Below are 27,895 nucleotides of genomic sequence, written 5' to 3' on the forward strand. Positions count from 1 at the left end.
CTCCCCCAGATGGCAGAATGACCAGTAGATGTTAAATATATTAAAATATAAATTAGATACACAATAAGTATACATGACCCAAACCATTATTTTGCTGTACAAAAAAGAATCGGACTCTGAAATATTGTACCATTAGCATGTGAAGGAAATCAAAAATGCAGGTGGACAAAAATATAGGGATTGGGAATTCAATGTAATAGTTCTTAGTCATCTCCCAGAGTTCTTTTGCTGGGCATAGCTGGTTCAGTTCATTACTGCTCCATTGGAACTGATTTGGTTCATCTCATTGCTGAGAATGGCCAGGTCCATCAGAATTGATCATTATATAGTATTGTTGTTGAAGTAAATAATGATCTTCTGGTCCTGCTCCTTTCACTCAGCATCAGTTCGTGGAGACATTTGTTTCAATTGGGTCAGATTCTCATCGAAGAAATTGGCCAAAGCATCTCAATATACATGTTTTGGATTCAGAGTATACAGTGGTCACATTTGCAATCAGTCAAATGGCAGTAATTGATGAACCTATGGTTATCCTTTGAAAATGGGCTAACTGGGGTCTGAGGGATGTTAAATGCCAAAAATATCCATAAGGTCTACTGTATTCTTTTCAGGGCATCTTAGGCCCTTATCTATTAGATTCCTTAGCATGGCTACTGGTCAATAGTGTCCAGATGCTATGTAAATATCATATCAAGTACAAATTCAGCAATTAGACATTTTTGAGGATATAGGTTAGCTCTTTCACTCTATATAGTTGTGTCAACTTATGTGTGATCTTCTAAGGTTCTATGATATCATTGGGTTTCTAGGGGGAAAACTGCATTCAGTTATCAGAGTTTCAATGGCCTCAATTTGTATGTACTATTTTATGAGTACAGAGTCTTCTCTGTCATCTTTATGGAATCTAAATGTTATTCTCTAGAGATCTAGTTGTGGGAGCCTGAACATATCTCCCTGGATATAGTGTAAGAGCTTTGAGGGTGTGAATTATTTCATTTTGTCTTTGTATTTGTACTACAGTATTTGTCACATAGTAAGTGCTTAATAAATGTTCTTTGATTGATTTGATTTATTCCTTTTTTGGAGATAGACGCCTGGTGACTTCCCTGATGACCCATGCAAAAATGGTCATCAAAAAAATCTTTTAGATTTTGGAAGAACCATTTAAAAGAAGGGAATTCCCTTTCAACTACATTGTGGCTTAGCAGTCAACTTTTCAAATAGTCAGGGTATTGAGGTCACTTTAGCCTGACTATATGGAATTCTTATGGATCTGTCCCATATTCCTTTTCTCTTTTATTGCTAAGGTCCTAAGAACAGAATTCTATTCCTGATGCTCTCTTTCCTTAGGTTCTCCTTACCTTTTACTCTTCAAACCTGGCTCCCAAATTGACTAAAATGGCTTTTTTCAAAGTTACTAGAAACCACTTAAGAGATTAATCCCATAATCTTCTCTCAATTTTTATCTTCCTTCATCTTTCCCTCCCAATTTTTGACACTACTGCATATCCCAGTCTCCCTTTCCTTTTTTCATGACAATGCACTCATATAATTCTTCTTTTCCTATGATACAGACTCTATAGGTATAATTTCTGGACTTCTCTACAGGTATAACTACTGGACTATAATATACCTTCTGCTTTATAAGGGTGGGTGTTACTTATATTCTATGCCAGGGTTTCTTTTTTTTTTTAATAGCTTTTTATTTACAAGTTATATGCATGGGTAATGCTACAGCATTGACAATTGCCAAACCTTTTGTTCCAATTTTCCTCCTCCGTCCCCCCATCTCCTCCCCCAGATGGCAGGTTGATCAATACAAGTTAAATAAGTTAAAGTATAAATTAAATACAATATAAGTATACCTGTCCAAACAGTTATTTTGCTGTACAAAAAGAATCAGACTTTGAAATAGTGTACAATAGCCTGTGAAGGAAATGCAGGTGGACAAAAATATAGGGATTGGGAATTCTGTGTAATGGTTCATAGTCATCTCCCAGAGTTCTTTCGCTGGGTGTAGCTGGTTAAATTCATTACTGCTCTATTGGAACTGATTTGGTTCTTCTCATTGTTGAAGAGGGTCACGTCCATCAGAACTGATCATCATATAGTATTGTTGTTGAAGTATATGATGATCTCCAGGTCCTGCTCATTTCACTCAGCATCAGTTCATGTAAGTCTCTCCAGGCCTTTCTGAAATCCTCCTGCTGGTCATTTCTAACCGAACAATAATATTCCATCATATTCATATACCACAATTTATTCAGCCATTCTCCAATTGATGGACATCCACTTAGTTTCCAGTTTCTGGCCACTACAAAGAGGGCTGCCACAAACATTCTTGCACATATAGGTCCCTTTCCCTTCTTTAAAATCTCTTTGGGATATAAGCCCAGTAGAAACACTGCTGGATCAAAGAGTATGCACAGTTTGATAACTTTTTGAGCGTAGTTCCAAATTGCTCTCTAGAATGGTTGGATGTATTCACAATTCCACCAACAATGTATCAGTGTCCCTGTTTTCCCACATCCCCTCCAACATTCCATATTATCTTTCCCTGTCATTCTAGCTAATCTAAGAGGTATGTAGTGGTATCTCAGAGTTGTCTTAATTTGCATTTCTCTGATTAATAATCTTTTCATATGGCTAGGAATAGTTTCAATTTCTTTGTCTGAGAATTGTCTGTTCATATCCTTTGACATTTATCAATTGGAGAATGGCTTGATTTCTTATAAATTAGGGTCAATTCTCTATATATTTTGGAAATGAGGCCTTTATCAGAACCTTTGACTACAAAAATGTTTTCCCAGTTTATTGCTTCCCTTCTAATCTTGTCTGCATTAGTTTTGTTTGTATCAAAACTTTTCAATTTGATATAATCAAATTTATCTATTTTGTGATCAATAATGACCTCTAGTTCTTCTTTGGTCATAAATTCCTTCCTCTTCCACAGGTCTGAGAGGTAAACTATCCTATGCTCTTCCAATTTATTTATAATCTCATTCTTTATGCCTAGGTTATGGCAGGGTTTCTTAACTTCATTGTTTTTGTGGACCATTTTTGACAATGAACTCCATCTCAGAATGATTTTAATTAATTTCTTTATTACTTGAAAAGAATATTTTATTTGTTTTAGTCCTCCAAGATTTGTCTTCTCTTCCTTCCCACCCCATTAAGAATATGAGGAAAAACCTATTACAAACATGTATAGTCCATCAAAACAAATTCCTGCTTTGCACAACTCCAAAATAAATCTTTCCCTTCTATATTCTCATCCCCATACCTTTCTATCAGGAATCCTCTAGAATCCTGGTTAGTTATTATGTTATAAAGAGTTCAGCATGAGTGTCTCTACTGAGTCTGCATCCCGGAGACAACATAGGAGAGGAAAAAGGACCCTCATATACAAAAATGTTTGTGGTAACCCTTTTTTTGTGGCAAGGAACTAGAAATTGAGTGGATGTTCATCAAAAGGGGAATGGCTAAATATGTATATGAATTTAATAGAACATTATTGTTCTATAAGAAATGATGAGCAGACTGATTTTAGAAAAACCTAGAAAGACTTACACAAATTGAAACTGAGTGAAGTAAGCAGAACCAGGGTAACATTGTAGATAGTATTAGCAAGATTGTATGATGACTAACTGTGATGGACTTGGCTCTTCTCAGGAATGCAGTGATTCAAGACAATTCCAATAAACTTTGGATGGAAAATGCCATCCTCATCCAGAGAGAGAACTATAGAGACTGAATGTGGATCAAAACTTAGCTTCTTCATTTTTGTTATTCAGTTGCTTGTTTGTTTTTTCTTTCTTATGTTTTTTTTTCATTTTTCATTTTTTTATTTTTCATTTTTGATATTATTTTTCTTGTGCAACAATGGCAAATATGGAAATATATTTAGAAAATTTCACATGTTTACCCTATATCAGATTGCTTGGTGTCTTGGGGAGGAGGAAAGTAAGAGAGGAAGGAAGAAAAATTTGGAACACAAAGTTTTGCAAATGTAAATGTTGACAACTATCTTAGAATGTATTTTGAAAATTAAAGTACTATAAAGAAGGAATAAAAAAGTTCAGTATTTCAGTATTCCATCATAATTATGTATCATAATTTTTATGAACACTTTCATATTCACATCCTTTGCTACCTCAAAAAGTTATAAATATTTTTGTGCATCATTAGAGTATGGTTTTTTTTTTTTTTGTTTTTTTAAGATTTATCTCCTCTCTTAATCTACAATCTCTCTAATTCCCTCATACCACTTATTTCCTTTCCCTACTCTCTATCTAAAATGATTTTTTAAAATAACACTTTCATTTGTACTAAATTACATGTAAAAACAATTTTAAACATCCATTAAAAAAAATTGAGGTCCATATTACACCCCTCCCTTCCTTGCCTTCCCTTCCCTGAAATAGTAAGCAATCTGATAAGGTAATACATATGCAATCATCGAAAACATTTCCAATTAGTAATTTTGTGCAAGATAATTTGAACAAGTAAAAAAAAAGAAAAAGAAAGAAGGAAAGAACAAAGAGAAAAAAGAAAAGAAAGAAGGAAGAAGAAAGAAAAAGAAAGAAAGGAAGAAAGGGAGGAAGGAGGAAGGAAGGAAAGGAGGGAGGAAGAAATGTGTTCTTTGGTCTGTATTCTGATGACATTAATTCTTTCTCTGGGGATGGATAGCATTTTTCATCCTGAGTCCTTTGGAGTTGTCTTGGATTATCATAGTTAGTGAATAACTAAATTCATTCATAATTGTTCATCATAAAATATTTCTTACTTTGTACAATGTTCCCCTGGTTCTGCTTACTTCACATTGTATCATTTCATGTAAGTGTTTTTGGGTTTATCTGAAATAATTCTGCTTGTCATTTCTTAGAACACAATAATATTCCATTTCAATAATTTATCACAATTTGTTTGGACATTCACCAATTGATGGGGATCCCCTCAATTAGCATTATGTTTTAAATAATGTTGATATATATATATATATAATATTTTAAATAAAATAAATTTTAAAAGTTACAAAAATCCCTAATTATAATGAAATAAAGATGTAATTTTACTTCATTCACAGACTCATTAAAATCTATCCACAAAGTCCCCAGGAACCGTGAATTCCAAATTAAAAACCTTAGATTTAAAATCTATGTTGTCCTCCTTTTTTCTCTCTAATTTTGCAATCTCATCATTTTTATGGATCTCCAGTTGTTTTTTAAATTAAATGTCTCATTAAAAAACAAAAAAAATACTAAAATACTTTACCATTTTAGAAAAAAACATTGAACAAGCCATCATTGACTTCCATAAGAAAAAAATCTCCAGGGCATATGGATTTATTAGTGAATTCTCCCAAGCATTTAAAGAACAATTAATTCTAATAACTATTTGGAGAAATAGGCAAAGAAGAGCTACTACCAAATTCATTTTATGATACAGAGATGGTAGTGATACCTAAGCCAGGAAGAGCCAAAACAGAGATACCAGAAATGCTGGATTGGTTCAATAGTAGGAAAACTATCAGTTGGCCATATCAACAGCAAAACTAACTGAAATCATATAATTATACCAAAAGAGGAAGAAAAAGCATTTGATAGAATACAATACTCATTCCTGATAAAAACATTACAGAGCATAGAAATAAATGAACTTTCCTTAAAATAATAAATAGTATCTATCTAAAACCATCCAGCCAGAAATATATGCAATGGGGGGATAAGCTAGAAGCATTCCAATAAGATCGGGGTGAAACAGGGATGATCATTATCACTAGTATTATTCAATATTATATTAGAAATGTTAGCTTTAGCAATAAGAGAAGAAAGAGAAATTGAAAAAAATAGAGTAGTCAATGAGAAAACAAAGCTATTACTTTTTTCAGATGATCTGATGGTATATTTAGAGAATCCTAGAGAATCAACAGAAGGCAGAGTTCAGGACTTTTCATTGCTTTATTTCAAGGCTTAGCTCAAGCTCATTTCCTCTTGAAAGCTTCCTCCATGAACCATGATTTTCCCCCTTGCAGTTGCTAAAACTTCCCTTCCTCATATCACCTTGCATTTACTTCTTTGTATAAGCTCATCTTCAGTTCAATTTAAGCTCTTAGAAAATAGAAATTGCTTGCTTTTTTGTCTTCCTTTTCTCAGAACTTACGGCACTTTATTCACAGTAGGTATACTATAAACATTTATTGAATTAAAATTACCTTACCCAAGGCAGCAACCTTTTTAGTCTACTTGTTACAATTGTATTAAAAATATTGGGAAGCAAAAATTTCCCAAAAGTCTGGGGTAATTATCAAAGCCTGAGTTGTATGACGAGAATTTACCATTGACTTACTAGGTAAAGTTAGTGTGTGACCTGTCATGTCATGTCAGTTTTCTGAATCTTAATTTCCTCATAACTAAAATAAAAATTTTTGACTAAATGACTTCTGCAATCTTTTCTACACATTAGTTGTCTATGAATCAAACTTAATATAGGTATCAATATACAATATTGATGTATTGCTCTGAGAACATTGAGCTGTGTATATCATACTCATATAATATTTTATATATGCAATACACAGACACACAGATCAATATGGTATAGTAGATAAAGCATGGACTTGGGCTTAGAAAGATTCATCTTCATGAATTCAAATCTATACCTTGGACATTACTAGTTGTATGACTTTAAGCAAGTCATTTAATGCTGTTTTTTTCCTCAGGTTAAAATGAACAGAAGGAAATGCAAATCACTCTAGTATCTTTTTCAAAAAAAAAAAAAACAAATGGAATAATTATAGGTAGATCATGACTGAAATGACTGAATAACAACAGTGCACACACATTTAATATTGTATTAGCACAAAAAGTTACATATTTTCAAACCATATTTATTTAGAAGAGATTGACAAAAACATTTTTGATTTGTGAAAATCAGAACTTATAAGAACTTCAAATTTTGAAAAGTTTAGACTCAACTCTGTGCAAATTGACTTTGCTATTTTAACCTGATACCTGGGGTCATTTTAATTATATCTGACAAATGAGTTATGAGAAGCAAATGAATTAAATTTCTGTTTCATAAGTAATTACAATGCAAATTTTAAATGTTATACCCAGTTTCCTGGAAAGGACTTGGACAGAAAGGTTTTTCCCCTCCCATATTCCACTGCCTCTTTAAAAAAAAAAAAAAAAAAAACTTCTGTAGGGAAAGATGTAATGATTATATAGGTAAAAAAAAAATCAAGCAATAATAAAAAGCAAAGTGTGAACGGCAACTTAAATTTCCTTCTTACTCTGAACATTAATGATGATGGGTAGGTTCTTACTCCACCCTGAGCAACTTAAAAATGAAATGCACTTCAAGGCCAATTGAATTATTTTTTCATTAATCACAAAAGTTTTGCAGACTTTTTAAGCAGACTAATTCAGGTGATTCTTTGACCAAGGATGTGTAAAATTAAGCTCATGAAATGTCCTTATAATCAACTAGAAGGATATTGATGAAGGGTATTAAGACTCACAAACAAAAATATAATACTATTTCATCAGTGAACTCTCAACAATTTATCCATCATTCAACACAGTTAGCACTTGCATTATTCTCTCTGAAAGCTATAAGACATACAGCTAAACAGAAATGAAACACATGAGTGCCCGGAAGTTGATTATTAAAGAAATTTTTACTTCTTGTGTTTTTTACTTCCTGGAAATAAAAAAGAACATGGCAGATCATTATTTATTGACTCAGGATACTGTCTTTATTCCTTCAGTTGTAAATATCTGAAATTAGGTCACTTTTCTCTTTTTTTAAATTTCAACTCTTCTTATCATTTAAAAATAGTATTTTATTTTTTCCCAATTACATATAAAGAAAAATTTTAACATTCATTTTAAAAACTTTAAATTTCAAATTCTTTCTCTTCATTCCTCCTCACTCTCTTATTGAGAAAGCAAACAATTAAATATAGGTTATACATGTGTAGTCATGCAAAATGTATTTTTATATTAGTCATCTTATGAAAGAAATATAGGACAACAACAACAAAATTCAAGAAAAACACAGTTTAAAAAAGTATGCTTCAATCTGTATTCAGCCACTGTCAGTTTGTTGTCTGGGCACGGACAGTATTTTTTCATCATAAGTCTTTCTGAGTTGTCTTGGATCACTGCATTGTTGAAAACAGCTAAATCACTCATAGATAGCTGATCATCTAACAATATTGCTATTATATAATACTTTTCACTTTGCATCAGATCATATAAGTGTTTTTTCTGTACTTTGTGCATATCATTTCTTATGATAGCCTATATGAGAGCCCTATTTCTTATAGCATAATAGTATTCCCTCACAATCACATAGCACAATTTGTTTTATGGGTATCCTCTCAATTCGCATCTCTCTGGCACCAAAATGAGCTGCCATAAATATTTCCAAACATATTGGCCCTTTCCCCCTTTATAAAATTATTTTTATTTCTTTTTGGACACAGAACTAATCGTGTCATTGCTAGTCAAAAGTTATGCATGGTTTTATCGTCCTCTGGACATAGTTGAGTCAGTTCCCAACTCCACCAACAATACATTAATGTTTCAGTTTTCTACATCTATTCCAACATTTGTCATTTTCCTTTTCTGTCTTACTAGTCACTCTAATAACTATGAGGTAGTTCAGAATGGTTTAAATTTGCATTCCTCTAATCAATAGTGATTTAGAGCACCTCTTCTATGCCTGCCCTCCTGTCCACATTCCCTATTTTCCCCACCACTGTAAAAGTTTTTTCTTGCTTCTTTTGTGTGAGATAATTTACTCCATTCTATCCCTCTCCTCATCTTTCTCCCAGTGCATTCTTCTTTTTCACCCTTTAATTTTATTTTTTTCAGTTATTATTCCTTCATATTCACTTCTATATATACTCCTAACTGCTCTAACAATGATAAATTTTATGAATTACAAATTGTCTCTTCCCATGTAGGAAAGTAAAGAGTTTGACCTCATCAAGTTCCTTATAATTTCTCTTTACTATTTACCTTTTTATGCTTAAGTATTTAATTTGAAGTCACATTTTCTATTCAGCTCTCATCTTTTCATCAAGAATGCTTAAAAGTCCTCTATTTTGTTAAATTTCCATTTTTCCCCCTCTGAGGGATTATACTCAGTTTTTCTAGGGAGATGAATCTTGCTTATAATTCTAAATCATTTGCTTTCTGGAAAATCATATTCTAAATCCTCCAATCTTTTAATGCAGAAGCTTCTAAATCTTGTGTTACCTTGACTATGGCTCCACAAATGGATTGTTTCTTTCTAGCTGCTTGCAATAGTCTCTCCTTGACCTGGAAACTCTGAAATTTGTCTATACCATTCCTAGGAATGTTCATTTTGGGATCATTTTTAGGAGGTCAGTGGTAGATTTTCTCAATTTCTATTTTACTCTTTGGTTCTTGAATATTAGGGCAGTTTTCTTTGAAATTTTCTTGAAAGATGGTGTGTAGGCTCTTTTTGTAATCATGGTTTTTAAGTAGTCCAATAATTTTTTGCTGGATCAAATTTTCATGTCATTTGTTTTTCCAGTGAGATATTACATGTTGTAGTCTATTTTTTCTTTTTTTTGGTTTTGCTTTATTGTTTCTTGATTTCTCATTAAGTCATTCCATTCCATTCACTTCATTCTAATTTTTAAGGAATTATTTTCTTTGGTGACCTTTTTTATTGCCTTTTGCATTTGGCCAGTTCTACTTCTTAAGTAGTCTTTTTCTTCTGTATATTTTCATCTCTCTCTTTCCATTTGATCAATTATGCTTTTCTAGGCATTTTTCTCATTGCCTGTTTATGCCTCTTTTACAATTTGTCCTATTCTGTTTTTTTAAAGGTCTTACTTTCTTTAGTAATTTTTTTGGGTCTCCTTTATCAAGCTGTTGACTTGTTTTTCAGTATTTATTTTCAATACTCTCATTTCTTTTCCCACTTTTTCTTCTGCTTTTCTTTCTTGATTTTCAAATCCTTTTAAAGATCTTCCATGATTTGAAATGAATTCACATTTTTCTTGCAGACTTTAGATGTTGGAGCTTTGACTTCTTCTGAATGTGTTTTTTGATCTTCTTTGTCAACACAATGACTTTTTGTGATCAGAATCTTTTTTCTCTTCTTTGCTCATTTTTTCAGTCTATTTCTTTGTTAGAGTAGGACTTCAGGGTGAAAGATATACCTGACCCTGGAGTCAGGAAGACCGTATTCAAGTCCAATCTCAGACACTTACTAGCTATGTTACCCTAAAGAGCTCACCTAGCACTATTTGCCTAAGTTTCCTCATTTGCTAAATGAGCTAGTTAAGAAAATGGCAAGCCACTTTTGCCAAAAAATCCCACAAAGAATGGGATAAAACAGATAATGACTGAATAATACATAATATATATAATGTGATATATATTATAATATATATATATATAATATAAAAGTTATTGCTAAGTGCTTTAATATTACTGCTAAGGGTTTTAAGGTTTGCAAAGCACCTTCTAAATCTTATTTCATATTATTCTTACAACAAACCTGTTCTCTCTCTGTGTGTATGTGTGTGTGTGTGTGTGGTATATACATATCCTTAAAAACAACATTAAATTAAGCCTCTAAACCGATTCTGGAGTGTCAGAATTTACAAAAGAGAGAGTGAAACAATTTTCCAGCTTAAGGTAATTTAGAAGGACTTCAGAAAAGTTCTGTCTCATTTGGATAAAGTACAATCCAACACAGACAATGTCAGGGCAAGCCAACTAGAGCCTCTTAGTCACAACAGAGATTAATAACTAAAGCCCCTCCATCCTAGATCAATATGCCAGTGGCACAGCAGGCCAGTAATGGAGCTTCCAGTCCCATCAAAAAAGGCAAATGAATAGCCTTAGGAACCAGGCAAAAACAGGTGCTAAAATACTGCAAGCAGTCACAAAGAAATAATCCAAATGCCAAGGGGTCACAGTCAGGATTACACAGGGTTTAGCAGCTTAAATATTAAAGGACTGAAAGACTTGGAATAAATTTTTTCAGAAAGTTTTGGAGTCAGAGACATCTCAGTTTATATCCCACTCTTGTGACATAGTAGCTGCATAAACCCAGTACAGTCTGTTTACTTTTCAGTGTTTCTAACCCTATTTTAAATTAACTACTCCTGTCTTAACCAATTTTGCTTGATAAGTAGGTGCTTAATAACTAGAAATAATAAGATATATTATATAGCAAACTGCCCTTAGCATCAAAAAGAGCTGAGTTCAAGTCCTGCCCCTGGTGCCCAGTGAAAAAATCACCTCACTTTCTAGTTTCCTGGTCTGCTGCCAAAATAAAGTCAGATAGAAAATGCTGATTCATTAATAAAAAAGTTTTCATAGTAGGAGTTTCTAGCAAATATAATTTTATAAATTTTAATTAATTGATTATCTCTCTCTATATGAATTCTTAGGTCTTTTCCCCACCAAAACAAAGAAACAAACAAAGAATTGAATGAATGAATAATCTAAGCCCAAAGATCCTGTCACAGGAAATTTCTGACATTAGAATGGAATTTAAACCTTTCTCTTGGGTGTAGGTGATCCTGCTTTTACATAAATCCCAGCTACAAACCAAGGATAGGAATAAGGAAAATCCTATCTCACTTGTTCCACTACCCACCTCAGAGAGAGAGGAGAGTAGAAGACTTGTTCATATTGAAGTTCTTACTATTTCTTTCAGTCTTGTCAAACATTCCATTATTTTCTATCTTTCTAGAATCTTGATAGTCTATTAAAGCTATAGAAACCAAACACATAGTATGCATTCCCTATTCTAGATTGAATGCTGAGAATCATTTGACAGTGGGGGTAGGTGTTGAATCAATTTGTCAATTTTGAATGAATATTGTCTAAATTTCTTAACAGAAAGCAGCTTCTTCAATCCACTTGAAAAATGTATGTTTTGATGAGACCTAAGTAGGGAATGATGAGTTAAAGTATCCCTGGGTCAGGTTGCTAGAAGGTAACATGACAACTGCAGAAAATTACCATTTTGCTAAGGTTAGCAAATCAGTCATAGGTTGGATTATATGATCTCAGATATGCCATCCACCTCTAAATCCTATAATCCTTTTTGTCTCCCTGTCTTTTGCCCTGTCCCCTCCCCAATTCCATGTGTCAGAAATGTTCTTCCCTGAATCTGCTTTTTCAAATCTTATCTCTCCCTCAAGACAATCCCCCAAGTACAATCTACACTTTAAAACCTTCCCTGATGCCCTAGCCACAAGTCACCTTTGCCTCCTTATAGCATTCTATTTCTTCTAGGAATGTGGGCTCTAATCTCCATTAAGCTTATTTGCATCCTTGTCCCCATGTAATCTTCATAAGGTCAGAGACAGTGTTTTATTTTTCTTATCTGAATCAGTGAATGCATGGAAAATAATGGATGGAATGAATGGGAAAATATAAATATCATGTACAAAACATTGTGCTAAATCCTGGGAATACATATACAAAAGCAAGAGATTATCTGATCTAACAGAGTTCACAGCCTAATAAAGGGAGAGAATACTCATAGGAGGTTTCAATTGCAAGTTAGAGGGAAATAGCCAATGTTAGTAAGAGCTCAGTGGCAAACCAGATAAGAATACTTTTAATATCACTTCCTTTGAGACAACCAGACCTTTTCTGATGTTGAACTATTTGACAGAGCTGTAGACTTTGACAAGTGCCACTGAGAAGCAGTTACAACCAAGCAATTCAATAAACTCCTGGGCTATTGGCATGTGAAGGTAAAAGATGAAAAACAATATCTTATGACCCCACAGATTCACAGCTAAACTTCAGAGATCATCTGATACAGTTGTTTCCTTATACAGTTGAGGAAACAAAAGCTTCCAGGGATGAAGTGACTTGCCATAGATAGAAAGTAGCAGAGGTGAAATTTACCTGATCCCTCTCTGCAGTGATCACAATATCTTACATAGAGGAGACAGAATATATATGTATAATTAAACTGAATGCTACTTTAAAAATTATTTCATGTAATGTTAAACCTTTCTCAGTTAAATTAGAACAAAAAGGTATGGACTATATGCTTGAATTGCCTTTTACATCCTCCTAGTATTATTATTCATAACAACTGTCCCAAAAATATTTGTTGAGTGAATGAAGGAGTGGTTAGATTTATGAGTCAGTAAACACAAATCTTTTAAACATGGTGGAACTGACTATAAGAACTCTCATATGCTTTCATCCTCTCAGTTCTATGATTAACTTAATGTTCAAAACATTAAAATGTCCCTGTGAGAAAAGCAAGAATGACTATAGACAAAATTTTTAAGTTGAAAAAATTTATCTTCTATATTCTTTTGTCCCTTTCCTTTAGGTACTTTAGCTGAAGCACTTGCTAGTATCTTTAGACTGCTATTATATCAGTATTAGACTACTGGTTGATATTTACCATATCCCATGTACTGTATAATTTTCTTTTTCGTTTCCACCAAGTGCATCAGTCCCATTCCTTCAAAAAACTTGTTTAATGAGAATAATTCATCGTATGAACCGATCTACATTAAGTGTTAGTGATCTACTATGTTATTCTTTGCAGATGATTAGTTTGCATTTAGGGCTAGTGAAATTTTAGAAATGGTACAATATCTGAATCCAAAAATATTAGTTTTCATATTGAATATCTCAATATAGCAAGAGGCAGCCTGGTAGAGAATATATTTTTGGTCAAGCAGGAATTTTTGTCATTCATTATATTTTATCTGATATCATATCATATGGTTTCCTACCTCCCATGTATAAGGGTAAGCTCTTAGGAAAAAATAGCTTACAGTTATCTCTGGAATATCACAATGTTGCTTTTTTTTTTTTACCATTCTGCAAAAATGTCAACACTATCTACATAAAAACACTACTTTTACAGTATCAAAATTATAAGTTCAGTCAATCTATTAGTCTAAGATTTATTTGACATTGTTAATTAGTATAGAAAAAGTAATAAAAGCATGCCTTATTGTTTAACTGAATTTTTCAGTTATATTTGTTGGTTTGTGCTTTGTTTTATATTATATATTGTTATATTGTGTTGTTTTGTGATTGATTCAGTGAATCAACAAGCATTTATTATAGATCTATCATGTTCCAGACACTGTGTTCAGTACTGGAGATATAAATATAAAAAATTAAATAATTCTTACTCTCAAAGAACTTATGTGCTATCTGGGGAGACAACATGTATACACATGTATAAACACAATGGGAGGAGTCTGTGTAGAGCTTCTCTGTTGTTTCCAGACGAAGTTATTACATGATTCAGAACTGAGAGAACTTAGTACTTTTGCATGATTGCCATACTCTAGATTGTCCAGTGGTCTTCACTTTACCCTATGACAGTATGGGGGTAGTGGATGGGTAGAGAATTACACAACTTAAAAAGGAAGGAAGTTCATGGCAGCTGGTATGTCACTTAGAGAGGGAATGTTGAGAGAGAATTATCTAGGACAAAGCCTTGGGAGACACCTATAGTCATGTATGAACAATAAATATAATATAAAAATGCTGGAAAGGAGTGATTTTTTAAGTAGGCTTAGACCTGGGAGAGAATAGTATCATTAAAACATAGAGGAAAGATTATTTAGGAGAAAACATTGATCAACAACATTTAATGGAGCAGAAAGATCAGGAAAGATAAAGACTGAAAACAAATGCCACCAAATTTCATAATTAACAGATTGTTGATGTTCCTGAATAGAATAATTTAAGTTGAGTGAGTAGGTCAGAAGTCAGATAGTGAAATGGTTGAGAAGTAAGTGAAAACTGAGGAAGTAGAGATAGTATAGATTTTTATTTTTTTTTTTTTTACTGAGTTGGACTGAAAAAGGAAATCAAGATATAGGAGGATAGTTTTAAAGAATGGCTAAGGTTTGGTGAATGTCATTTTAAAGAGAACTGAGCATGTTTGAAGGCAGTAGGGAAGGTAGCAATAGAAAGAAAGAGATTCAAGATTAAAGAGAGAAAGAGGGTGCTTAAGGAGGCAATCTTTTGGAGAATAATAAAGGGATGAGATCAAGGACATGTTCAGAGGGATCACCCTCGTGTAAGAGAAGAATGACCCCCCTTTTCAGAGTCTGAAAAAAGAGAAAAAATGGAGAATGATGACAAGGAATTTTGAGATGAAAAGAAAGGAAGAAGAGAGAGCTCAGTGTAAATGGCTTTAGTTTTTTCAATAAAGAGGTGAAGTGCTTAGGTAAGAAGGTGAGAGAGGGAAATGTAGAAAGCTTGAAGAGAGAAGATTCAGAATAGCTTCTGTGAAAAGCGTGAGAGGATCGTTTAAGGAGAGGAAAAATAAAAGGATTGCCTTGGTTCAGTAAGAGTCCAGTTGAGTTTACAAATTTGTCTTGTATCTAGTCATATATATTATATGTTATATGACTTCCTCTAGCTTGATTCAGCTGCTAATGAGCCGGAGGATGGTAGGAATCATCCAAGATTAGAGTTTGACAAATAAGTGAATGATTCTATAAAAGGAGACAGTGTGGAAAATTTAGGACTATAGTTCAGAAGGTATAAGATTAAGTAACTTCACTAGCAAATGATATTACTTAAAGAAATTAATTTACTATTCACTGGAAGATTAAAACTCTGGTCACATAATGAGCTGGGACTTATTGGAAAAGACCCTGATGTTGGTAAAGATTGAAATTAAAAGGAAAAATGGGCAGCTGAAGTTAAAATAGATAGGCAGTATTATGAAAATAATAAACATAAACTTGGGTAGACTTTGAGAGATAATGGAACAGTACAGCTAGGTAGCACAGTGGATAGAGCACCAGCCCCGAAGTCAGGAGGACCTGAGTTCAAATCTGGCCTCAGATACTTAATAATTCTAGCTGTGTAACCCTGGGCAATCATTTAACTCCAATTGCCTCAGCAAAAAAAAAGAAAAAAAATATATATAGAGAGATAATAGATAACAGAAGAAACCTGTATGTTATGGTCTATGAGGTCATGAGTAGTTTGACATGACTGAATAACAAAAACACCATCACCAACACTACCAAACAACAATAATTAATTTTTTAACCACTCTGGGCTTCAGTTCTCACTCATAAAGTAGAGATTTGGGATAAAATAATCTTTAAGGTTCCTTTTGCATTTAACACTTCATGAGTCATTGATTCTATGATTATTTATTGCCTTCTTCAGGAAACTAGTGTCCATAAACTAACAATTGGAAGGAGCATCCAATACTCTATCAGGGAAGACTCCTTGATTTCTCAGAGGCAAAATGTTATAAATCCTGACTATAACTTGATTAAAACTGTTTAGCTGTGTAATCTGATGAGGGCACAAAAATCAGCTAGATTGGGCGAGTGCTAGAGGCATTCTGCAGGCATGATGAGTGTGTACTCCAGTAACTTTGAGCCCCATGGGGAAGCTTCTAAATCTTCCCCCTTTTAGACATCGTGACTTTTGTCAGGGGTACTTTTAATGCTTAACGACAAACAGCATTTTAATTTGTACTCTATATAGTGGGAGGCATACATTAAAGAGGCAAGTGTGTTCTGACATTAAAAAGGGATGGAGACTAATGAGTGCATTCATTATGTATGTTTGGTTCAGTAGAAATTATGTTCTTAGAGAATCTCAAATAGGCCAGCAAAGTGGAATCCCCTAGGCTCATCTTTGAAATCAATGAATACAGTAAGTATGTATGTGACAGAAGTCCTCACAGATGCTACAAAGACTCTATGACTTGAGGATTTGTTTTTAATATAAAACTCTTTCTAAAAGTATAATATAGAGGGGGAAGAAAAGTTTGTATCTGATTTATAGTGACTGAAACTTAGGGAAATTCATGACATCATGAATTCAAAAAGACCTCTGAGGTCATCTGATACAATTCCCTTATTTTACAGATTAATTCCCATGGAGGTAAATTAATTTGCCCAGGTCAAAGATTGTCAAGCACATGCCTCTCTATGTGCAGAAAGCTTCATTTAGAGGAATATTAGTGTTAGTAGTAGGGAGAACAATGAGGTTGTATGTTAAAGCAGAGATAGTGATCTTGGAAGCTGAGACCTGGGACCAAATTGCACCTGGGACATCTGCTGGCTGTATGACCCCGGGCAGGGTCCTATCTCTCAGGGATCTAGGTAGATATCTAAGGATAAAATTTGCAGAAGAGAAATCAAATTGTGTTGGCAGAGCAGAACTTTCCTCACCTGTTTTTCCCTTAACAACAATTCTCAAACTTTTGGGTTTCAAAATCCCTTTATGATTTAAAAAATTAAAAACCCTATGCTCTTAAAGAATTACTGAATAGGGCATCTAGATGGCACAATGGATAAAGTGCTGGCCTTGAAATCAGGAGGACCTGAGTTCAAATCTGGCCTCAGACACTAAATATTTCCTAGAGGTGTGATCCTGGGCAAGTCACTTAACCCCAATTGCCTAAGGAGGAAAAAAGTTATTGAAGTCCCCAAAGAATTTTGCCTGTTTTTTTATCTATAGATACTTACCATATTAGAAATAAAAACTGACAAATTAAAAATATTTATTAATAATGAAAATATTGATAATAAACTCAATACATACTGAAATACATTTCAGTGAGAGGTATGACATTGTTTTACATATTCTTGAATATATGTTTTAAATATTTACTTAACAAAAGATAGCTGGATTGTCACAACAACTACTCCATTCAAATTTTAAAAATATATTATTTTGGCTGGTTTGTTATATGAAGAAAATCTGAGCCTCACTGAGATATGTAGTTGGAAAAAGGTGGAATATTTTATTTTTTTTTGCAAATAGTATTTTATTCTTATGATAGTTTTTTGAAAGCTATTTATTTTCAAAATATATACATAAATAGTTTTCAACATTCCCCCTTCCAAAACCATTTGTTCCAATTTTTTTTCTCTTTCCCTTCCCCTCAAGTAATCCAAAATATCTTAAACATACAATTTTTCTATATTTATTTCCACAATTATCATGCTGCACAAAAAAAAATCAGATCAAAAAGGAAGAAAATGAGAATGAAAACAAAAAGCAAGCAAGCAATAATGACAAAAATGAAAATGTTATGTTGTAATCCATATTCAGTCCCCACAGTCCTCTCTCTAGGTGCAGATGGCTCTCTCCAACACAAATCCACTGGAATGGCTTGAATCACCTCACTGTTGAAAAGAGCCACATCCATCAGAATTGACCATCATATAATCTTGCTGTTATCACATATGATGATCTCCTGGTTGTGCTTATTTCACTTAGCATCAGTTCATGTAAGTCTCTCCAGGACTTTCTGAAATCATCCTGCTGATAATTTCTTATAGAACAATCATTCCATAATATTCATATACCATAACTTATTCAGTCATTTTCCAACTGATGAGCATCAACTCAGTATCCAGTTTCTTGCCACCACAAAAAGGGTTGGCACAAATATTTTTTTTTGCACATGTGGGTCCCTTTCCCTTTTTAATGATCTCTTGGGATATAAGCCCAGTAGAAACATTGCTAGATCAAAGGGTATGCACAGTTGTACAGCCTTTTAAGCATAGATCCATAATTCTCTCCGGAATGATGGGATAAGTTCACAACTTCACCAACAATGTATTAATGTCCCAGTTTTCCCACATCCCTTCCAACATTTATCATTATATTTTCTTGTCATCTTAGCCAATCTGAGAAATATATAATGGTACCTCAGACTTGCCTTAATTTGCATTTCTCTGATCAATAGTTATTTAGAACATTTTTTTCTTTTTCTTTTTCTTTTTTTTTAATTTAATAGCCTTTTATTTACAGGTTATATGCATGGGTAACTTTACAGCATTAACAACTGCCAAACCTCTTGTTCCAATTTTTCACCTCTTACCCCTCACCCCCTCCCCCAGATGGCAGGATAACCAGTAGATGTTAAATATATTAAAATATAAATTAGATACACAATAAGTATACAGGACCAAACCGTTATTTTGCTGTACAAAAAGAATCAGACTCTGAAATATTGTACAATTAGCTTGTGAAGGAAATAAAAAATGCAGGTGGGCATAAATATAGGGATTAGGAATTCAATGCAATGGTTTTTAGTCATCACCCAGAGTTCTTTCTCTGGGTGTAGCTGGTAGAACATTTTTTTTCATGTGATTAGGAATAGTTTTAATTTCTTCATCTGAATTTGTTTATATTCTTTGACCATTTATCAATTGGAGAATGGATTGTATTCTTATGAATTTGAGTCAATTCTTTCTATATTTTTAGAAATGAGGCCTTTAACAGAACCCTTGGATATAAAATTTCCCCTAATTTTCTCCCTTCTAATCTTGTCTGCACTGATTTTGTTTGTACAAAATTTTTTTAACTTAATGTAATCAAAATTATCCATTTTTTCATTGAATAATGTACTCTAGTTCTTTGGCTACAAATTTCTTCCTCCTTCTCCACAGAAAGATAGTGAGAGATAGACCATCCTTTGTTCTTCATATTTGCTTATAGTACCACTATTTATGTCTACATCATTAACCCATTTCAATCTTATCTTAGTATAGGGTGTTAGGAGTTGGTCAGTCCCTAGTTTCTGGCATAATAATTTCCAATTTTCCTAACAATTTTTGTCAAATAGTGAATTCTTATCCTAGAAGCTGGAGTCTTTGAGTTTGTCAAACATTAGAATACTATAGTCATTGATTCCAAAAGACTTGTGATGGAAAGAACCAGAAAGAGATCTGTGGGGACTGAATGTGGATCACAACATTTTTTCAGCTTTTTTGTAGTTGTTTGCTTCCTTTTTTCTTTCTCCTTTTTCTCCTTTTTGATCTGATTTTTCTTGTGCAGTATGATAAATGTGGAAATATGTATAGAAGAATTGTGCATGTTTAACATATATTGGATTACTTGTTGTCTAGTGGAAGGAGATGGGGAAAGGGAGGGAAAAAATTTGGAATACAAAAATTTTCAAGGGTAAATTTTGAAAAGTATCTTTGCATGCATTTTAAAAATGAAAATCTATTATTTTTTATATTTTAAACTAAATCAGATGCCTTTTTAAAAAAAAATTGTTGCCAGATGCATCTAATTTTTTTTTTGATATCAAGTTGAAGATTTTATTTTTTATCCTAGAAATGATAGGGATTCACTGAAGATTTTTGAATAGGGAAGGCATAGAGTTTGCCATTTTTTAAAAATAATTATAACTTTTTATTGACAGAACCCATGCCTGGGTAATTTTTTTTACAACATTATCCCTTGCAGTCACTTCTGTTCTGACTTTTCCCCTCCCTCCTTCCACCCCTTCCCCCAGATGGCAAGCAGTCCTATACATGTTAAATATGTTACAGTATATCCTAGATACAATATATGTGTGCAGAACCACACAGTTTTCTTGTTTCACAGGAAGAATTGGATTCAGAAGGTAAAAATAACCCAGGAAGAAAAACAAAAATGCCAACAGTTTACATTCATTTCCCAGTGTTCTTTCTTTGGGTGTAGCTGCTTCTGTGCATCCTTGATCAGGTGAAACTGAGTTAGATCTTCTCTTTGTTGAAGAAATCCACTTCCATCAGAATACATCCTCATACAGTATCATTGTTGAAGTATATAATTATCTCCTGGTTCTGCTCATTTCACTTAGCATCAGTTCATGTAAGTCTCTCCAAGCCTCTCTGTATTCATCCTGCTGGTCATTTCTTACAGAACAATAATATTCCATAACATTCATATACCACAATTTACCCATTCTCCAATTGATGGGCATCCATTCATTGCCCAGCTTCTAGTCACTACAAACAGGGCTGCCACAAACATTTTGTCACATACAGGTCCCTTTCCCTTCTTTAGAATCTCTTTGGGATATATGCCCAGTAGTAACACTGCTGGATCAAAGGGTATGCACAGTTTGATAACTTTTTGGGCATAATTCCAGATTGCTCTCCAGAATGTTTGGATTCGTTCACAACTCCACCATGAATTCTTTCATGTCTATTTTACCATCTGTTTCTATGACTTATGGGCAGTTCTCTTTGATAATTTCCTGGAAAATAGTGTCCAGGCTCTTTTTTTCATCATATTTTTCTGGGAGTCCAATAATTCTCAGATTATCTCTCCTAGATCTATTTTCCAGGTCTGTTGTTTTCCCAAGAAGGTATTTCACATATTTTTCATTGTTTCATTTTTTTTTTTTTTGGTTTTGCTTGACTGATTCTTGTTGTCTCCTCGAGTCATTCAATTCCATTTGTTCAATTCTGATTTTCAATGAAGTATTTTCTTCACTCACTTTTTTAAATATCTTTTTTTAATTGTCCAATTGAGTTTTTAGGTGAGTTGTTTTGTTCTATGGAATTTTTTTTCCATTTCAGCAATTTTATTTTTTAGAGAGCTATTTTCTGTTTCCACTTCACTAATCCTATTTTTCAAGGATTTTATTTCTTTATCCACTTTGTCTTTAAATGTGTGAGATGACTTCTCCAGACTCTCTTGCCAAGCCTCCCTCTCCTTTTCCCATTTTTCTTCTAGTTCTCTTGTGAGAGCCTTTTAAATTTCTTCTATGAGATTCATCTGTGCTGAGGAACAGATGATCTCCTCCTTTGGGGATTCACCTGGAGACAGTCTGTTTTTGAGTCTCCTCAGGATTTAGAGTCTGCTCTCTATCTGTATAGAGGCTCTCAATGGTTAAGGTCCGTTTAATTTTTTTGCTCATTTTGTCAGAGAAGAATCAAAGAAGACAAACTAGCAAAAAAACCAACCAAACAAACAAACAACAAAACAAAAACCAAAAACAGATGTAATCTGCTTTTTTTTTGGGGGGGGGAGGGGGCTGGCTGGTGTTACCGAGCTTCCTCTACAGACTGTGGGGGCAGCAGTGAGGCACTGACAGGACAGCAATGGCTGTGCTGCGCCTGCACTCTGAGACTCTGAGAGCATGCTGAGACGCTGTGGCGGAGGGGTGGCCAGGTCCTGAGAGACTCCAGCTGTTTGGGGTTGTATTCTTCACCCCTGGTGTTTTTAGCTTCTCTGTGGGGCTACTGACTTGCTGCCAGGGCAAAGTATCCAATCTTGTAGCAAAGCTCTCCCCACAGAAATGGCTGAGATCACACCCCACCCCTCTCTGGTCTGGGCTCTTGCTGCCGCTGCCTGCCCTCAGCCTGCACCTGATCTAAAACTGTCCCGCCCTGGAGCAAAAACAGACCTTTTCTGGAGAATTTCAAGGATATCTTCTCTTGGTAATTATTTGTGTGTGTTTTTTTTCAGTCAAGAACTAATTCTGTGGCTTGTCATGAGTTAAATTCTGAGAGAAAACGCAGAGCTTATGCAGATGTGTGTCTCCTCTCTGTCATCTTGGCTGGAAGTGCCAATGAAAAGGTATTATTAAAAAAGATGCCTTTTACATTATAAGTCTATATGACTGGGCATCAGCTTGCAGAAAAGTGATATCAAGGAGATAAATAGGTTTGGCAGAAAATGAGTTTAAGGTCCCAGGGAGGTATCAGGTAGATATATTAAAAATTACATTATATATATAAGGATACAGATTGTGATAGGAGAGAGAGTTCAGATCAACTTCAAAGATGTATAGTTGAAATTATGGGAATAGATAGGATTATTTGGGGTAGATATGTATATTTAGAGAGAGAAGAAAAGAACTGATGTTTGAACTTAGAGGACATATTTTAGAAGTTGAGAGCAAGAAGAAAAATTATTGAAGAAGACAGAATAATTAATACAGAAGGAATACCAAGAAAAAGGAACATCAAGGAATCCAAGAGAGGAGAAAAATATAAAGAATAAAGTGTTGGTCAAAAGTGTGAAATGTGAAAATGCCAGTCCATGAAAATTGTGAAAAATCACAGGCATAATTAGGTTATTGATGATTTTTAAAAAAGCAATATGAACTAGGAAGTAGGGATAGAAACTAAATTTCAAGAGCTGGAAGAAAGGGTGGATAGTAAGAAAAAGAAATGAGAACAGACTTCCCAGACTTTTGGCATTGAATAGGAAAGAAAGATATGGAGAGAGTAGCAAAGTTGATTAAAATTTTTCTTTGTTTTGACTGGGGACATTAGTAGACAATGGAGGTGGAGTCTTGGGAGATGAAAAAAATTTAAGGTCCAGAAACAGGTTGATTCATAGAGCAAGAACTCAAAGAATACAGAAGTGGATAGGATCTAGGGCATTGGTGGAAAGATTATCTCAGATTAAAGAGAGATCTGTTTCTTTCTTTGAGATAAAATAGGAAAATTTGATGGGAGAAGATAAGAAAAAGTTTTAAGGCATATGAACTTATCTTTTCAGAGAAGTAGAAGCTAAGAGAATTTGCTGAGTATATGTATGATGAGACTGAAAAAAGGGGATTAAGGAGAGTGGACCAAATTTGAGAAAAGCTGACATAGGAAATAAAATAAGAAATGGAAGTGGTGAATAAAGTAATACTGTGCAGTAGTGAAAATTCAGCTTAGTTTACATGGATTGAGTTGTAGATAATGCAAACAGAATGGTTTGGTGACTCTCTTGAACAGTTCTTAGCCTTCCTTAAACAAGTGAAAAGACAGAAATAGGAGCTGTTAGGGTTTGGGGATTCCAAAATGAGTATAACAGGGATTCAGATGGCAAGAGACTCTTGGTACTGATAAACATATTGAAATGTTGATACTGAATCCCAGTGTGGCTTTAGTGGTTAGTTCAGCTTGTTGTATTAAGACATTATGGGGATGTTATGGGATTGGAGGAAGCAATGAGAGCAAAGAACAGTTTTACTAGGTGAGTGGAACTGATTTAGATTGAGGGTTGGAAGATCACTTTGTAGAGAGGTTTAAGGTACTCTTTAAAATACTTTTTGGCATTATGATTGTATAATTTTAGGACTTTAAAATGGTCTTTATAATGGGACCCAAATAAAACTATGGTTTAATTAGATTTTGAATTTAATTCTGATTTCTCAGAAATATGACACTTATACACATGTTCAAATTCACAATAGATCAATAGGTTCCAAAATCAACTTCAAATATTTTTGAATTTTCTTGTTTGGTATTCTCTATATCTCTGTAGCTTACCAATTATTTCTAAATGGAACTGAATATACACTTAATTGTACTGAAACAATTTGTTAATGGTTTCCTCATAATATCATTAAGATATCAGAATGCCTTAGTAACAAAATATTTATGTCACTTATACATTACTATGTTTCAGTAACTGGAGCATATATTGTTGGGATTGGAATCAAGAAGACTTGAGTTCAAATTTTTACTCTGAAACTTACTAGATAAATAATCTTGGGAAAGTGACAATCTCTACAAGACTAAAAACAATTGAAGCAACAAAAATAGGTTTTATAGGCCCAGTAGTGTAGAATTTGTTGTAATGTTATATTAGTGTAAAGGACTCCCACATTCTGACCATATCACAGATCCTTTGAGTATTTTAAAATGTATTAGTATTAAGCATCATTTTATTGATGGCAAAATCAAGTGGAAAAAAAAGATTGCTTGACACTTTCTATATGCACCCATGTCCAAAGTGTTCAAAGTATGAAAAGGACTCAGAAATCCTTCTTTCTGAAGTCCTGATGTTGCCATCAATTGTATTCATTCCAAGGAGACAGGTGATGCTCTACCTCTGCTGGGTCAATTACAGTGGCTTTAAAGGACATAAATGTGTCTGACAAGTTTCATTTGGAAGAAAATTCCTTCCGATTAGTTATAAATTGATCTGATTACCCAATCCTAGTATCATTCAGAGGAAAAATGCAGGGCTGAGATGTAGTGGCAATCTTTATTCATATCAATCTGTGAGAAAATGGAAAGTGTAAGGTGAGCGCGAGAGGTGATGAATGAGAAATTCCTAATTTCAGGAGGCAGAAAAATACTTGCATCTAAAAGATGGAGCTTTTGAGGAGAAAAAAAGGGGGGTGTAGAAATAAATGATCTAACAAACATAGTGGGATATAGAATAGTGGGATAAGAGTTTGATTATTTTTCTTCTGGCACCATGGCATAAGAACAAGTTCATTTTAACATTGGTAAGACTTTCCCCCAGTAGTGATGACTAAAATTTAGGCAGTTTTTACTTTCATCTAGAGAAGTAAGTTGAAATTGCCTTAGGTTCAGGTGAATGTGTCTTATTTGATTCTCTGGGATGATAGTAAAGGTCACATGAAGAATGAAGCCTGTTCCAAGTTTTCTGTTGAGAAAGAAAAAGCATTTCTTAGGAACCTCAGCCCTAGATATGTGTTTTGAAATAGGTTAAAACCAATAGACTCAATTTAATGTCTGAAAACCAAGTCTCAGCATGAACAAAGAAGAAATGAAACTTAACCCTAGTGTCAGGAACAGAGTCTTCTTTTCAATAAAATGAATTTAAATCCCCAAATCTGGGAAAGGGTTTGGCTGTGTGTTAAATGGAAATCCAGACAGATTCTAATATGTTAGTTAGTGGTAGAAAAGCCAGACTTTATGCCTTATATTGGTCTATTGCTTTCTTTCTTTCTTTTTTTTTTTTTTTGCTTGAACAATTTTCAAACTCTTTTTTGTGTAATTCATATCAATGGAAAATAAAATTGTGTGTGAAGCATACCCAGATAGTTTGACAAAATAAATAAGGGTGGATAGTACACACTTAATGACTAGTTTGATGGAATAAATGCACTTAAAATATATTGCCTACATACTTCCACTCTTCTGTTTTCAAAAGCACTTTTGAGCCTAAAGGACATTATAGGACTTATAGAATAGCATTAGTCTGATTTTTGGATTTAATCTAAAAGGTGAACTGATTAAAACAAATAAAGATTTTATCTCCTTTGAGAAAAAAATTATCTCCCCATATTCCCCAAAACTCAAAATATTTTATCAGAAAATCCCCTTTTTGAACTATACAAACATATATATATATATATATATCATTTAAAAAAATGGTGACATTTAGCCAGTTTAGCTAGTGAGAGAATGGAAACAGGGAGACCCATCCATCAATTTTATAATATGTGGTATATCATTCTGACTATTTCAGGAACTAGATTGTATGGAAAACACTCTTGGAAAAAAGAACTTATTTTCCAACTATCTGAACTAGGAAAAGAAAAAAAATTCACCAGCAATAGAACAATGTATATAGATATTTTTGTGTCTAGGAACTGACCAATGATGAGCATTGGTTACCTATAGTTCATTAGAATGATTACAGCATTTTTTGAAAATACATTGAGTAATATAATTGCTTCATAGTTTTGTCCCTATTAATAATAAATCTCTGGAAGCAGTTGAATCATTTTAATTTACACTGAATTATTTCCACTGGGCTGGAACCAATTGCCATATTTTACATAGTTGTAACTTAAAATAGTATTAATTCAAATACATGTTACCACTTCAGAATATTCATTATTAGTACTAATCAGGACTTAGCTATTTAGTTAATGCTTAAGAAAGAAATATTCTGATATGATATTTGATAAGAAAAATATAAAATGATTGATAAGAACTGAATTTGTATATTTATCATCAACTTATGTTCAAAAGCTGGAAGAGATCAAAAAATTATGGAGTACAAGCCTGTAATTTTGTAATTGAGTTACTGCTGGTCCACAGAGGGAAAGAGATTTATTTATGGTTATACAGACAATAAGTATTAAAGATAGGATTTGAACCCAAGTCCTTGAGATTACAAAATTTGTTCTCTTTTTTCCTAGACTGAAAGACCTGTACCCACAGGTATTTGAACAATGGGAGCATTCTTTTTACATGGCTGACAGATTTGAGTACAGCTATTAATGGTGGGTGGTTGGGGGAGGATTGATTGACTAAGGGGAGCTGGTAGGGTCATGGTGACAAAGAAGCATACTATTAAGACATGGGCATTTGGGATGTTTCTCGATCTTCCTTTGACTTCCCTAAACCCTAGCATTAGAACTTGGGCTTGCATTCCATTGTCAAGATCTTGGCAAATGTGTCCCTGAGGAAGAGTTCTGGGATAAGGACATTGTTGGGGGAAAGAGTCCTTCTTACTATACTTCAAAAGGGAAAAAAGAGGGGGAAAGCTGTAGTTTATCAGATAAGGCTGTATCTTAACTACATTTAGGTAGTTAGGTAGCATAGTGGATAGAGTACCTGGACTCAGGAAGATTCATCTTCCTGAATTGAAATTTGGACTCAGACACTTACTAGCTATATGACATTGGGTAAGTCACTTCACCTTGTTTGCCTCAGTTTTCTCATCAGTAAAATGAAATGGTGAAGGAAATGGTAAGCTTCCCCAGTTTCTTTGCCAAGAAAACCCCAAGTGAGGTTATGAAAAGTCAGACATCGATAAAATGACTGAACAACAAGAAAAACTACTTTTTAGCCATAGTCCATTTCTGTGATGAACTAAACCACCAAATGCTATTATCTTTTTTCCAATCAATTATTGAATCCTATTGCATTCATATATTGAGTCCCTCTGCTACCACCTTGTTACAAATCTGCATCATTGAAATAGACTTTTTTCCTGCCTCTACTTTCTCTGCACCCCACCCCTGTCCTTTGTTCCCACTCCTCACAGTCAGTTTTAATAGCAAATTTCAATGAGTTGGAAAGTACCTCTCAAAATCATCTATTCTTACCCATACTCAAATAAATACAGATTTTTCAACATTTTCAGTGGCCAGTAAGTCATCCAATCATCACTTGAAGAACTTCCCTTCATTGAAGGTAGTTTTTTCAGATAGCTATCATTGTTAGATAATTTTTATTTCTTACCTTAAGTCTAAATCTGCCTCTGAAACTTATACTCATGAGTTCTTCTAGCAGAACAAGTCTAATCTTCCTTTCATGTGACAGCCCTTCAGACATTTGAAGACAAGTTATTTTTCCCTTGGCTTCCCTTTTTTGTGTTAAACATCACCAGTTCTTTTAAATGTTTCTTGT

Source organism: Sarcophilus harrisii, chromosome 2, assembly GCF_902635505.1.
Source record: "Sarcophilus harrisii chromosome 2, mSarHar1.11, whole genome shotgun sequence".
In the NCBI taxonomy this organism is placed as follows: domain Eukaryota; kingdom Metazoa; phylum Chordata; class Mammalia; order Dasyuromorphia; family Dasyuridae; genus Sarcophilus; species Sarcophilus harrisii.